Source organism: Hordeum vulgare, chromosome 4H (genome assembly GCF_904849725.1).
Source record: "Hordeum vulgare subsp. vulgare chromosome 4H, MorexV3_pseudomolecules_assembly, whole genome shotgun sequence".
NCBI classification, from domain to species: domain Eukaryota; kingdom Viridiplantae; phylum Streptophyta; class Magnoliopsida; order Poales; family Poaceae; genus Hordeum; species Hordeum vulgare.
In genome coordinates, this window is record NC_058521.1 from 26,899,191 (window position 1) to 26,913,083 (window position 13,893).

Consider the following 13,893-nt stretch of genomic DNA (forward strand, 5'->3'; position numbering starts at 1 on the left):
AGCAACGAGAAAAACAGCCTGCCCCCCGAAAGGCCAAAACGTGTCAAGAAGAAGAGAACAAAACTGCATCCATGTTGGAATTGCTCAAGAAAGAAACAGTCAATAACAGTGTGCAAGACAAGTGTCACAAATTCCACAATTGTTTTGTTTATGTGATAGCTATAATAGCAAGGACGACCCATTTCATCCGCCGTCGTTCGTTTGGGTCCACGCGGACAGAAAAATCGGTCCAACACGCCGATTCAAACGGACGTGCGTCCGCTTTTCGTCCGCGGACCCATTTCGGCCCAATTTTGAGTCTGATTTGGATCGGCGCGGACACAAAACGAACGCGGACGGCGCGCGCGTACTCCTTCCCCTCGCCCGCTAGTCGGTGGCACATTGGTCGTTCTCCATCCCTACCGACAGCTAGCCCTCGCCTCGCCCCCACCCCATCGCCGCCGCCGCCCAGTTTCTGTGCCTCGGCCACCAGCGCCTCCTCCCGTACCTCCCCAAACACCGACACCTACCCACGCCGCCAGCCGCATCGCCGTCGGGCCACCACGGCTTCCCCGACCCCCAATCCGACGCCGTCGGTCAACTTCGTTGTCCACGCCCGCAAGTTGTTCAACAGTTTGCCTCAAGGTACAAATGGACTGCGCCGACGAGTTCTTTTTCCATAATATTTTGTGCAACTCCGATGGTTCCTCATCCGACGATGAGGAGATGCTGCTTGTTGTGTTGGTCCATGACCACCTTAATAGGCAGCGGCCGTTGTTCCGGGGCTCGATTCTGGGGCATGTTCCGGCGTTGAATCGCAACCAAGAGAGCGGTCATTTCCTTTTATGGAAGGACTACTTTGACACAACCAATCCGTTGTTCAAACATCAGAAATTTCGGCGGCGTTTCCGTATGGCTAGGCATGTTTTCAACCGGATTCGAGAGGGGGTGGTCAGATACGATGACTACTTCGAGTGCAAAGAGGATGTCATTGGAAAGATTGGCTTCTCATCTTATCAGAAATGCATTGCAACTATCCGGATGCTTGCTTACGAAGCACCCAGTGATCTTATCGATGAGTACGTGTGTATGAGTGCGTCTACGTGCCTAGAGTCATTGCACAGATTCTGCAAAGTTGTGGTTGCAGTGTTTGGCCCTGGGTACTTGAGAGAGCTGACTGTTAGAGACACAACCCGCTTGTTGGCGACCAATGTTAGGCAGGGCTTCCCAGGGATGCTTGGCAGCATAGACTGCATGCATTCAGAGTAGAAGAACTTCCCTTCTGCTTGGCAAGGCTAGTACAAGAGCCATGTCAAGGCTTGCACTGTCATACTTGAGGTCGTGACCTCTCAAGATCTCTGGATCTGGCACTCTTTCTTTGGCATGGCCGAATCACACAATGATATGAACGTGCTTCAATGTTCGCCGGTGTTTACAAGGCTTGCCAAAGGCAACAACACGTTGTTCGATGTTAACATCAACGGTCACAGCTACAGCAAAGGATACTATCTAGTTGACGGAATCTATCCACAATGGACCACTGTTGTGAAGACAATCTCCAATCCTGTCGCAGAGAAGAGGAAAAGATTTTCCCAAGAGCAAGAGAGTGATAGGAAGGATGTCGAACGTGCCTTTGATGTTTTGCAATCTCGATGGGGCATAGTTAGGTATCATGCTACTGCTTGTGTGATCATGCACAATATGATCGTAGAGGATGAGCGCCCGGAACGTCTCCACGATCAAGGGTTTGGTTTTGAGGGTGACAATGTGGTGCCTCGGCGTGGCGGAGGAGCGGCATCGCTTGCACAGTTCACCCAATTTCATCATGAAATGCGTGATTGGGAAACTCATATTCAGTTTCAAGATGATTTGGTTGAGCATATGTGGGGTCATGTTGGCAACCAATAGATGTATCTTTTTAAGACAATTTAACTTTTATTGAGCTTGTAAAACTTTGCTATATTATTATTTTGGTTGTGGAACTATGCTATTTCATTTGCTTCTGAAAAAATATGCAAAATGTTTGTATTTGTTAAAAAACGGCGGCTAGCCGGCCATGCGGACAAATATGGGTCGGCGCGTTGGGCGCACTGTTGACCCAAATCCTAAAGTGGGCGGACACACAGCGAGCTGGCGACCCAAACGGATGAAAAAAGGATAAAATCACCGTCCGTTTGGGTCGGCCAGTTGGAGTTGCTCTAATGTACTAGTTGTGTTTTTTTTGAACGATCACGGGGGAGATGATCCCCACGTGAATATATTGCCGAAAAAGTTGTCAAAGCCAAGAGTCATCCTTTGAGCTTTGGTTGATCCAGTTCAAAGGAAAACTGGATCAAAAATATAAATAGGTTGACCCCGTTTATGAGGAAAACCGGTAGAAAACCATACAAGTAACAAGATTACAGAAGATGAGAAAAAAAATTGCCACCCACGAGAATGCATGACCTAGCTAGCATGTAGAAAGACCACCACCACGAGAGACACAAGTAGATGTGGGGTGTTGTCAAATGATCACAATACCAAGACTCTGCAAACAACCTAATGCTCCGCACCGGCGTGCGTATCGAGCCCCACGACACAACAAAGGATCAACCATAACCAACGAGTGCCAAACTAAACACGAACCTTGACTGGGAGATCCGCCACGGGCGGTCGAAACGATTAGCAGGTTGGGGAGGCGTCATTGCTTCGTCATTGAGCAAAGGTGAACCAAGACCACTTTTGGGGAAGTTGCATGGGAAACAAAAAAATTCCTACGCACACAAAGACCTATCATGGTGATGTCCATCTACGAGAGGAGATTTGGATCTACGTACCCTTGTAGATCGCACAGCAGGAAGCGTTAAGAAACGTGGTTGATGTAGTGGAACGTCCTCACGTCCCTCGATCCACCCCGCGAACCGTCCCACGATCCGTCCCGTGATCCGTTCTGATCTAGTGCCGAACGGACGACACCTCCGCGTTCAGCACACGTACAATTCGACGATGATCTCGGCCTTCTTGATCCAGCAAGCAAGACGAAGAAGTAGATGAGTTCTCCGGCAGCGTGACGGCGCTCCGGAGGTGGTGAAGGATCTACTCCTGGAGGACTCCGCCCAAGCTCCGCAGAAATACGATCTAGAGGTAGAAATATGTTGTCTACATCTGAGTTGCACGTGGCAAAAGTTATCTCAAATCAGCCCTAAATCACCACTATATATAGGAGGGAGGGGAAGGAGGCTTTCCTTGAGGGCCAAGCCCTCAAGGGTGCATCTGCCAAGGGAGAGGAGGAGTCGTACTCCAATCCTAGTCCAACTAGGATTGGAAAGTGGAGTCCTTCTCTTCCTTCCCACCTCTCTTTTTTTCTCTTTGGTTTTTCTTTCCTTGGAGCATAGGCCCTCTTGGGCTGTCCCACCAGCCCACTAAGGGCTGGTGCGCCAACCCTAGGGCCTTTGGGCTTCCCCTGGGTGGGTTGCCCCCCTCCCGATGAACATCCGGAACCCATTCGTCACTCCCGGTACAATCTCGGTAATGCCCGGAAACCTTCCGGTAACCAAATGAAGTCATCCTATATATCAATCTTCGTCTCCGGACCATTCCGAAACCCTCGTGACGTCCGTGATCTCATCCGAGACTCCGAACAACATTCGGTAACCACACATATAACTCAACTATACTAAAACATCGCCGAACCTTAAGTGTGCTGACCCTGCGGGTTCGAGAACTATGTAGACATGCCCCGGGGTACTCCTCGGGCAATATCCAATAGCGGGACCTGGATGCCCATATTGGATCCTACATATTCTCTGAAGATCTTATCGGTTGAACCTTAGTGTCAAGGATTCATATAATCCCGTATGTCATTCCCTTTGTCCTTCGGTATGTTACTTGCGCGAGATTCGATCGTCGGTATCCGCATACCTATTTCAATCTCGTTACCGGCAAGTCTCTTTACTCGTTCCGTAATACAAGATCCCGTGACTTACACTTAGTCACATTGCTTGCAAGGCTTGTGTGTGAAGTTGTATTACCGAGTGGGCCCCGAGATACCTCTCCGTCACACGGAGTGACAAATCCCAGTCTTGATACATACTAACTCAAAGGACACCTTCGGAGATACCTATAGAGCACCTTTATAGTCACCCAGTTATGTTGTGACGTTTGATGCACACAAGGTATTCCTCCGGTGCCAGTGACTTATATGATCTCATGGTCATAGGAACAAATACTTGACAAGCAGAAAACAATAGCAATAAAACGACATTATCAATATACTACGTTCATAGTTTGGGTCTAGTCCATCACATGATTCTCCTAATGATGTGATCCAGTTATCAAGTGACAACACTTGCACATAGTCAGAAAAACTTGACTATCATTGATCAACTGGCTAGCCAACTAGAGGCTTGTGTTGGAAATATGCCCTAGAGGCAATAATAAAATGGTTATTATCATATTTCCTTGTTCATGATAATCGTCTATTGTTCATGCTATAATTGTATTAACAGGAAACAGTAATACATGTGTGAATAAATAGATCACAATGTGTCCCTAGCAAGCCTCTAGTTGGCTAGCTCGTTAGTCAATAGATGCTTATGGTTTCCTGGTCATGGGCATTATATGTCATTGATAACGGGATCACATCATTGGGAGAATGATGTGATGGACAAGACCCAATCCTAACCATAGCACTAGATCGTATTGTTCGTATGCTAAAGCTTTTCTAATGTCAAGTGTCTTTTTCTTCGACCGTGAGATTGTGCAACTCCCGGATACCGTATGAGTTCTTTGGGTGTATCAAACGTCGCAACGTAACTGGGTGACTATAAAGGTGCACTACGGGTACCTCTGAAAGTCTCTGTTGGTTTGGTACGAATCGAGATCAGGATTTGTCACTCCGTGTGACGGAGAGGTATCTCTGGGCCCACTCAGTAGTACATTATCATGAGATCAATGTGACTAAGGAGTTAGTCACACGATGACGTGCTACAGAACGAGTAAAGAGACTTACCAGTAACGAGTTTGAACAAGGTATAGGTATACCGACGATCGAATCTCGGGCAAGTTCTATACCGACACACAAAGGGAATTGTATACGGGATTGATTGAATCCTTGACGTCGTGGTTCATCCGATGAGATTATCATGGAGCAAGTGGGAGCCACCATGGGTATCCAGACCCCGCTGATGGTTATTGGCCGGAGAGGTGTCTCGATCATGTCTGCCTGCCTCCCGAACCCGTAGGGTCTACACACTTAAGGTTCGATGACGCTGGGTTATAGAGAATTGTTATACGAGGTTGTCGAAAGTTGTTCGGAGTCCCGTATGAGATCCCAGATGTCACGAGGAGCTCCGAAATGGTCCGGAGGTAAAGATTGATATATAGGACGGATGGTTTCGGACACCGGAAGTGTTTCGGGCGTCACCGGTAACGTACCGGGACCACCGGGTCCACCGGAAGGGGGCAACGACCCCGGGAGGCTAGATGGGCCAAGTGCGGGAGGGAACCAGCCCCTAGGTGGGCTGGTGCGCCCCCCCCACACTCAGCCCAAGGCGCGGGAGGTGGAGAAGGGGGGAAACCCTAGGCGTTGGTGGGCCTAAGGCCCACCTAGGGGTGCGCCACCCTCCCCCCTGCCCTGGCCGCCGCACCTCCCATCTGGGGGGCTGCCACACCACCTAGGGTGGGAACCCTAGGGGTGGCACCCCCTCCCCTCCTCCTATATATAGTGGGCACTTTTGGGCTTTTGGAGACACAGTTTTCCCTCTCCCTCGGCGCAGCCCTGCTCTTCTTTCTCCTCCTCTCTGCCGGTGCTTGGCGAAGCCCTGCCGGGAGACCTCGTCTCTCCATCGACACCACGCCGTCGTGCTGCTGGAGATCTTCCCCAACCTCTCCCTCCTCCTTGCTGGATCAAGGTGCGGGAGACGTCACCGGGTTGCACGTGTGTTGAACGCGGAGGTGTCGTGGTTCGACACCAGATCGGAATCACACCGCGATCTGAGTCGCCGCGAGTACGACTCCATCAACCGCGTTCTAGCAACGCTTCCGCTTAGCGATCTTCAAAGGTATGAAGATGCACTCACCCCTGTCTCGTTGCTGGTCTCTCCATAGGAAGATCTGAATATGCGTAGGAATTTTTTTGAATTTATGCTACGTTACCCAACAGTGGCATCCGAGCGAGGTTTTCTATGCGTAGATTCTATGCACGAGTAGAACACAAAAGGTTGTGGGAGATGATTTGTCCATTGCTTGCCGCTACTAGTCTTATTCTTTTCCGGCGGTATTGTGGGATGAAGCGGCCCGGACCGACCTTACACGTACGCTTACATGAGACTGGTTCCACCGATAGACATGCACACCGTGCATAAAGGTGGCTAGCGGGTATCTGTCTCTCCCACTCTAGTCGGATTGGATTTGATGAAAAGGGTCCTTACGAAGGGTAAATAGCTTTGGCATATCATCGTTGTGGCTGTCATGTAGGTAAGAAGGCATTCTTGCTAGAAACCCAAATCAGCCACGTAAAACTTGCAACAACAATTAGAGGGCGTCTAAATCGTTTTTGCAGGGTTTGACATGTGATGTGATATGGCCAAAGTTGTGATGTTGCATGTATGATGTATGAGATGATCATGTTATTGTAATAGGTTTCACGACTTGCATGTCAATGAGTATGACAACCGGCAGGAGCCATAGGAGTTGTCTTAATTTATTGTATGAGATGCAACGCCATGTGCTTACTACTTTTACTTCATTGCTAACGGTTAGCTATAGTAGTAGTGATACTAGTAGTTGGCGTGACGACTTCACGGAGACACTGAAAGGACGTGGATGTCGCCTAGAGGGGGGTGAATAGGCGCTTTAAAATAATTAAGGTTTAGGCTTGAAGAAATGCGGAATAAAACTAACGTTTAATTTGTCAAGCACAAAACCTACAAACAACTAGGCTCACCTATGAGCACCAACAACTTATGCTAAGCAAGATAAACAACTAAGTGATAGCAAGATATATTACAATAAACAATATGTCTATCACAAAGTAAAGTGCATAAGTAAAGGGTTCGGGTAAGAGATAACCGAGGCACGGGGAGACGATGATGTATCCCGAAGTTCACACCCTTGCGGATGCTAATCTCCGTTGGAGCGGTGTGGAGGCACAATGCTCCCCAAGATGCCACTAAGGCCACCGTAATCTCCTCACACCCTCGCACAATGCAAGATGCCGTGATTCCACTAAGGGACCCTTGGGGTCGGTCACCGAACCCGTACAAATGGCAAACCTTGGGGGCGGTCACCGAACCCGTACACGTGGCAACCCTTGGGGGCGGTTACCGGTATCCGTACAAATTGCTCGGGGCAATCTCCACAACCTAATTGGAGACCCCGACGCTTCCCGGAGCTTCACACCACAATGATTGAGCTCCAAGACACCACCAAGCTTCTAGGACGCCAAAGCATCCACGAAGAACAATATCTAGGGTACTAAGTACCAAAGGTAGTAAGCTTCTCAACTACTCACTTCCATGTATCACAGTGGAGAACTCAAACCGATGCAACTAATGCAATTGCAAGAACACATGAAGTGGTCAAGTCCCTCACACTCAAATCCCTCCACAACAACGAAAGCTATGGAGAAATATGAGAGGAAGAATAAGGAGCTCACAAAGAACTCCAAGATCTAGATCCAAGGGGTTCCCCTCACATAGAGGAGAAAGTGATTGGTGGAGATGTGGATCTAGATCTCCTCCCTCTTTTCCCTCAAGAACAAGCAAGAATCATTGGAGGGATTGAGAGTTAGCAAGCTCTAAGAATGTCAACAATGGAGGTAGAACAAGAGCTCAACAGATGGATAAGACCAAGGGGGAAGAAGACCCCCTTATATAGTGGGGGAAGGAATCAGACCGTTACCCCCACTTACAGCCCGAGTCCAGCGGTACTACCGCTGACCCTCCGGCGGTACTACCGCTGGCTGCAGCGGTACTACCGCTGAGCCAATGGTAGCGCAAAGATACTACCGGGCCAACCACCGCCAAGAAAGTCTTCGCAAAAATGTCCGACGCAGTACAACCGCAAAGATGACGGTACTAAAATCTTGGAGCGGTACTACCGCTGACCATGGGCGGTACTATCGCTGGGACAACGGTACTACCGCCAGCTCTAGCGGTACTATCGCTGGGGCCAGCGGTACTACCGCTGGGGCCAGCGGTACTACCGCTAGGTCCAGCGGTACTACCGCTCGCCACTGAAACAACCATAACTTTTGCATACGAGCTCCGAATCGAGCAAACCCAAGCTTGTTGGATTCAGGACGACAAGAGCTATCCAAACAACAAATATGAAAATGCCAATGATATAGAGATGTGAGTCCTCTATGAATGAATAACCGGCAAAAACTCCAACATCGAAAACATCATAGTAGATGCATATGGACTCCGTTTTCGATGAACTCGAGCTTGTCACGAAGATGAGCATAAGCTCTAAAACTCACAAAGAGAAACACCAAACAAGAACCAAGAAGTATGATGCAAGGATGCAAATGGTTTGAGCTCTCAACTAACGATACGATCAAGCTACTCACTTGAGAGCCCCCCTTGATAGTACAACAATCTATCCTAAACAGAAAACCTATCAAGGGCAAACCTATACGTTGCACCTCGTCCTCTTGAGCTAGATGATGATGATCTTGGCTTCCTCAAGATGGACCACCTTTCTTGATTGTGTTGGTTTGATGAAGACTAGTTGATTGCTTCCCCATACTTACTATGGGTGAGCCACTCTTCAGCATATCTTCACAAGTCCATTGCCACCACAATGGACGGCAAGCTTCAATCACGCTATATTCGTGCTGACCCTCTTGAACTTGCACACCGCAATCTTGATGACGATCACCACTTGACGTCATCATTCATGGGTTGTATGAGATCTTCCTCTAGACGCAAGCCCATGGAAACACACCTAACCCCCACATAGAACTCTCACAAAGACCATGGGTTAGTACACAAATACGTACTGGACAATGCTTACCATACCATGGGATCACTTGATCCCTCTCGGTACATCTTGTACGCTTTGTGTGTTGATCATCTTGATTTACTCTTTGTCTGACGATCTTGGTCAACCTTGTGTCTCTATGACCATTCTTTGGATAATACCTTGAATACCACCTTGGTCATCATATAAACTCCTTGAACCCAACAGATGGACTTCAAGAAGTGCCTATGGACAAATCCTATAAATATAACTTAAGGCAACCATTAGTCCATAGGAATTGTCATCAATTACCAAAACCACATATGGAGATATATGCTCTAATAGACACGATGATGGAGATCATGGTGTCACGTCGGTGACAATGATGATCATGCGATGCCTGAAGATGGAGATCGAAAGAGCAAAGATGTAACGACCATATCATGTCACTATATGATTGCATTGTGATGCTTATCATGTTTTCATCTTATTGCTTAGAACGACGGTAGAATAATAAGATGATCCCTCTTAAAATTTTGAGAACGTATTACCCTAAGTGTGCACCGTTGCGAAGGAACGTTGTCTCAAAGCACCACATGATGATCGGGTGTGATAGATTCTAACGTTCGCATACAACGGGTGTAAGCCAGATTTACACACGCGAAACACCTAGGTTGACTCGACGAGCTTAGCATGTACAGACATGACCTCGAATACAAGATACCGAAAGGTCGAACATGAGTCGTATGGTTGAATACGATCAGCATGAAGTTGCTCACCATGGTGAGTAGTCCGTCTCACGTGATGATCGGACACGGGTTAGTCAACATGGATCATGTATCACTTAGATGACTAGAGGGATGTCGATTTAAGTGGGAGTTCACACTTAATTTGATTAAATGAACTTAATCGTCATGAACTTAGTCTAAAAGTTGTATTTATAAATATTGTAGATGGCCAACGTCAACCACAATTTCAACGCATTCCTAGAGAAAAACAAGCTGAAAGATGATGGTAGCAACTATGTGGACTGGGTTTGCAACTTGAAGCTCATCCTTGAAGCAGCTAAAAATGCTTATGTCCTTGATGCGCCGCTAGGTGACCCTCCTGCTCCCGCAGCAGCCCAGGACATTCTGAACGTCTGGAAAACACGGAGTGATGACTACTCTCTGGTTAGGTGTGGCATGCTATACAGTTTAGAAACGGGGCTCCAAAGGCGTTTTGAGCAACACGGTGCATATGAGATGTTCCAAGAGCTGAAGCTAGTTTTTCAAGCTCATGCCCGTGTCGAGAGATATAAAGTCTCTGACAAGTTCTTTAGCTGTAAGATGGAGGAGAACAGTTCTGTCAGTGAGCACATACTCAAAATGTCTGGGTTACACGGTCGTCTGACTTCACTTGGAATCAAACTTCCGGATGATGCTATAATTGACAGAATCCTCCAGTCTCTACCACCAAGCTACAAAGGTTTTGTGCTGAACTACAACATGCAAGGGATGGAGAAGACCATTCCCGAGTTGTACTCGATGCTCAAGTCTGCAGAAGTAGAAATCAAGAAAGAGCATCAAGTGTTGATGGTCAACAAGACCACTAGTTTCAAGAAGGGCAAGGGTAAGAAGAACTTCAAGAAAGACGGCAAAGCCGTTGCCGCGCCCGGTAAGCGAGATGTCGTGAAGAAGAAAAAGAATGGACCCAAGCCTGAGACTGAGTGCTTCTATTGCAAGGGAAAGGGTCACTGGAAGCGGAACTGCCCCAAATACTTAGCGGACAAGAAGGCCGGCAACGTTAAAGGTATATGTGATATACATGTTATTAATGTGTACCTTACCAGCGCTCGTAGTAGCTCCTGGGTATTTGATATCGGTGTTGTTGCTCACATTTGCAACTCAAAGCAGGAACTGCGGAATAAGCGGAGACTGGCCAAGGACGAGGCGACGATGCGCGTCGGGAATGGCTCCAAGGTCGATGTGATCGCCGTCGGCACGCTACCTCTACATCTACCGTCGAGATTAGTTTTAAACCTTAATAATTGTTATTTAGTACCAGCTTTAAGCATGAATATTGTATCAGGGTCTTGCTTAATGCGAGACAGCTACTCATTTAAGTCAGAGAATAATGGTTGTTCTATTTATATGAGTGATATGTTTTATGGTCATGCTCCGCTTGTGAATAGTTTATTCTTGATGAATCTCGATCGTGATGTTACGCATATTCATGATGTGAGTACCAAAATATGTAAAGTTGATAATGATAGTCCCACATACTTGTGGCACTGCCGCCTTGGTCATATCGGCGTTAAGCGCATGAAGAAGCTCCATACTGATGGACTATTAGAGTCTCTTGACTTTGAATCATTTGACACATGCGAACCGTGCCTCATGGGCAAGATGACTAAGACTCCATTCTCAGGAATAAAGGAGAGAGCAACCGACTTATTGGAAATAATACAAACTGATGTGTGTGGTCCAATGAACGTTGAAGCTCGTGGTGGTTATCGTTATGTTCTCACTCTCACCGATGATTTGAGTAGGTATGGGTATATCTACTTGATGAAGCACAAATCTGAGACATTTGAAAAGTTCAAGGAATTTCAAAGTGAGGTCGAGAATTAACGTGACAGAAAAATTAAGTGTCTACGATCTGATCGTGGAGGAGAATATTTGAGTCACGAGTTTGGCACACACCTAAGGAAGTGTGGAATCGTTTCACAACTGACGCCGCCTGGCATACCGCAACGCAACGGAGTGTCTGGACGTCGTAATCGCACTTTATTAGATATGGTACGATCTATGATGTCTCTTATCGACTTACTGCTATCATTTTGGGGATTCGCATTAGAAACTTCAACATTCACTTTAAATAGGGCACCGTCTAAATCCGTTGAGACGACACCGCATGAACTATGGTTTGGCAAGAAACCTAAGTTATCGTTTCTTAAAGTTTGGGGCTGGAATGCTTATGTGAAGAAACTTCAACCAGAAAAGCTCGAACCCAAAGCGGAGAAATGCGTATTCATAGGATACCCTAAGGAAACTATTGGGTATACCTTCTATCTTAGATCCGAAGGTAAGACCTTTGTTGCCAAGAACGGATCCTTTCTAGAGAAAGAGTTTCTCTCGAAATAAGTAAGTGGGAGGAAGGTAGAACTTGATGAGGTAATTACACCCCCTCTCGAACAGGATAGTAGCGCAGCGCGGGAAGTTGTTCCTGTGGTGCCTACACCAACTGAAGAGGAAGTTAATGATAATGATCATGAAGCTTCGGATCAAGTTACTACTGAGCTGCGAAGGTCCACAAGGGTACGCTCCGCACCAGAGTGGTACGGCAACCCTGTAATGGAAATCATGTTGTTAGACAACGGTGAACCTTCGAACTATGAAGAAGCGATGGCGGGCCCGGATTCCAAAAAATGGCTTGAAGCTATGAAATCCGAGATAGGATCCATGTATGAGAACAAAGTATGGACTTTGGTGGACTTTCCCGATGACCGGCGAGCCATAGAAAATAAATGGATCTTCAAGAAGAAGACCGATGCAAACGCTAATGTAACCGTTTATAAAGCTCGACTTGTCGCAAAGGGTTTTCGACAAATTCAAGGAATTGACTACGAAGAGAATTTCTCTCCCGTAGCGAAGCTGAAATCAGTCCGAATCATGTTAGCAATTATCGCCTATTATGATTATGAAATTTGGCAAATGGACGTCAAAACAACATTTCTTAACGGGAACCTTAAGGAAGAGTTGTATATGATGCAACCAGAAGGTTTTGTCGACCCTAAGGGTGCTAACAAAGTGTGCAAGCTCCAGCGCTCCATCTATGGGCTGGTGCAAGCATCTCGGAGTTGGAACATTCGCTTTAATGAGGTGATTAAAGCGTTTGGGTTCATACAGGTTTACGGAGAAGCCTCTCTGTACAAGAAAGTGAGTGGGAGCTCTGTAGCTTTCCTCATACTGTATGTGGATGACATATTATTGATGGGGAATGATATAGAGATATTGGAGAGCATAAAGGCCTATTTGAACAAGAGTTTTTCAATGAAGGACCTTGGAGAAGCTGCATACATATTAGGCATCAAGATCTATAGAGATAGATCGAGACGCCTCATAGGTCTTTCGCAAAGTACATACCTTGACAAGATATTGAAGAAGTTCAATATGGAAAACTCAAAGAAAGGGTTCTTGCCAGTTTTGCAAGGTATGAGATTGAGTAAGACTCAGTCGCCGACCACGGCAACAGATAGAGAGAAGATGAGTTCTATCCCCTACGCTTCAGCCGTGGGCTCTCTAATGTATGCCATGTTGTGTACCAGACCTGATATAAACCTTGCCATAAGTTTGGTAGGGAGGTACCAAAGTGATCCCGGTATGGAACACTGGACAACGGTCAAAAATATCCTTAAGTACCTGAAGAGGACTAAGGAGATGTTTCTCGTTTATGGAGGTGACGAAGAGCTCGTCGTAAAGGGTTACGTCGACGCTAGCTTTGACACGGATCCGGATGACTCTAAGTCACAGACCGGATACGTATATGTGTTGAATGGTGGGGCAGTGAGCTGGTGCAGCAGCAAGCAAGAAGTCATGACAGCATCTACATGTGAAGCGGAGTACATAGCTGCTTCAGAAGCGGCTCATGAAGGAATTTGGATGAAGGAGCTCATCACCGACCTTGGAGTGGTTCCAAGCGCGTCGGGTCCAATGACACTCTTCTGTGATAACACTTGGGCCATTGCCATACCCAAGGAGCCCAGATTTCACCGGAAGACGAAGCACATCAAGCGCCGCTACAACTCCATCCAAGACCATGTTCAGAGTGGAGTGATAGATATTTGTAAAGTACACACGGATCTGAATATTGCAGACCCGTTGACTAAACCTCTTCCACGAGCAAAACATGATCAACACCATAATGCTATGGGTGTTCGATACATCACAATGTAACTAGATTATTGACTCTAGTGCAAGTGGGAGACTG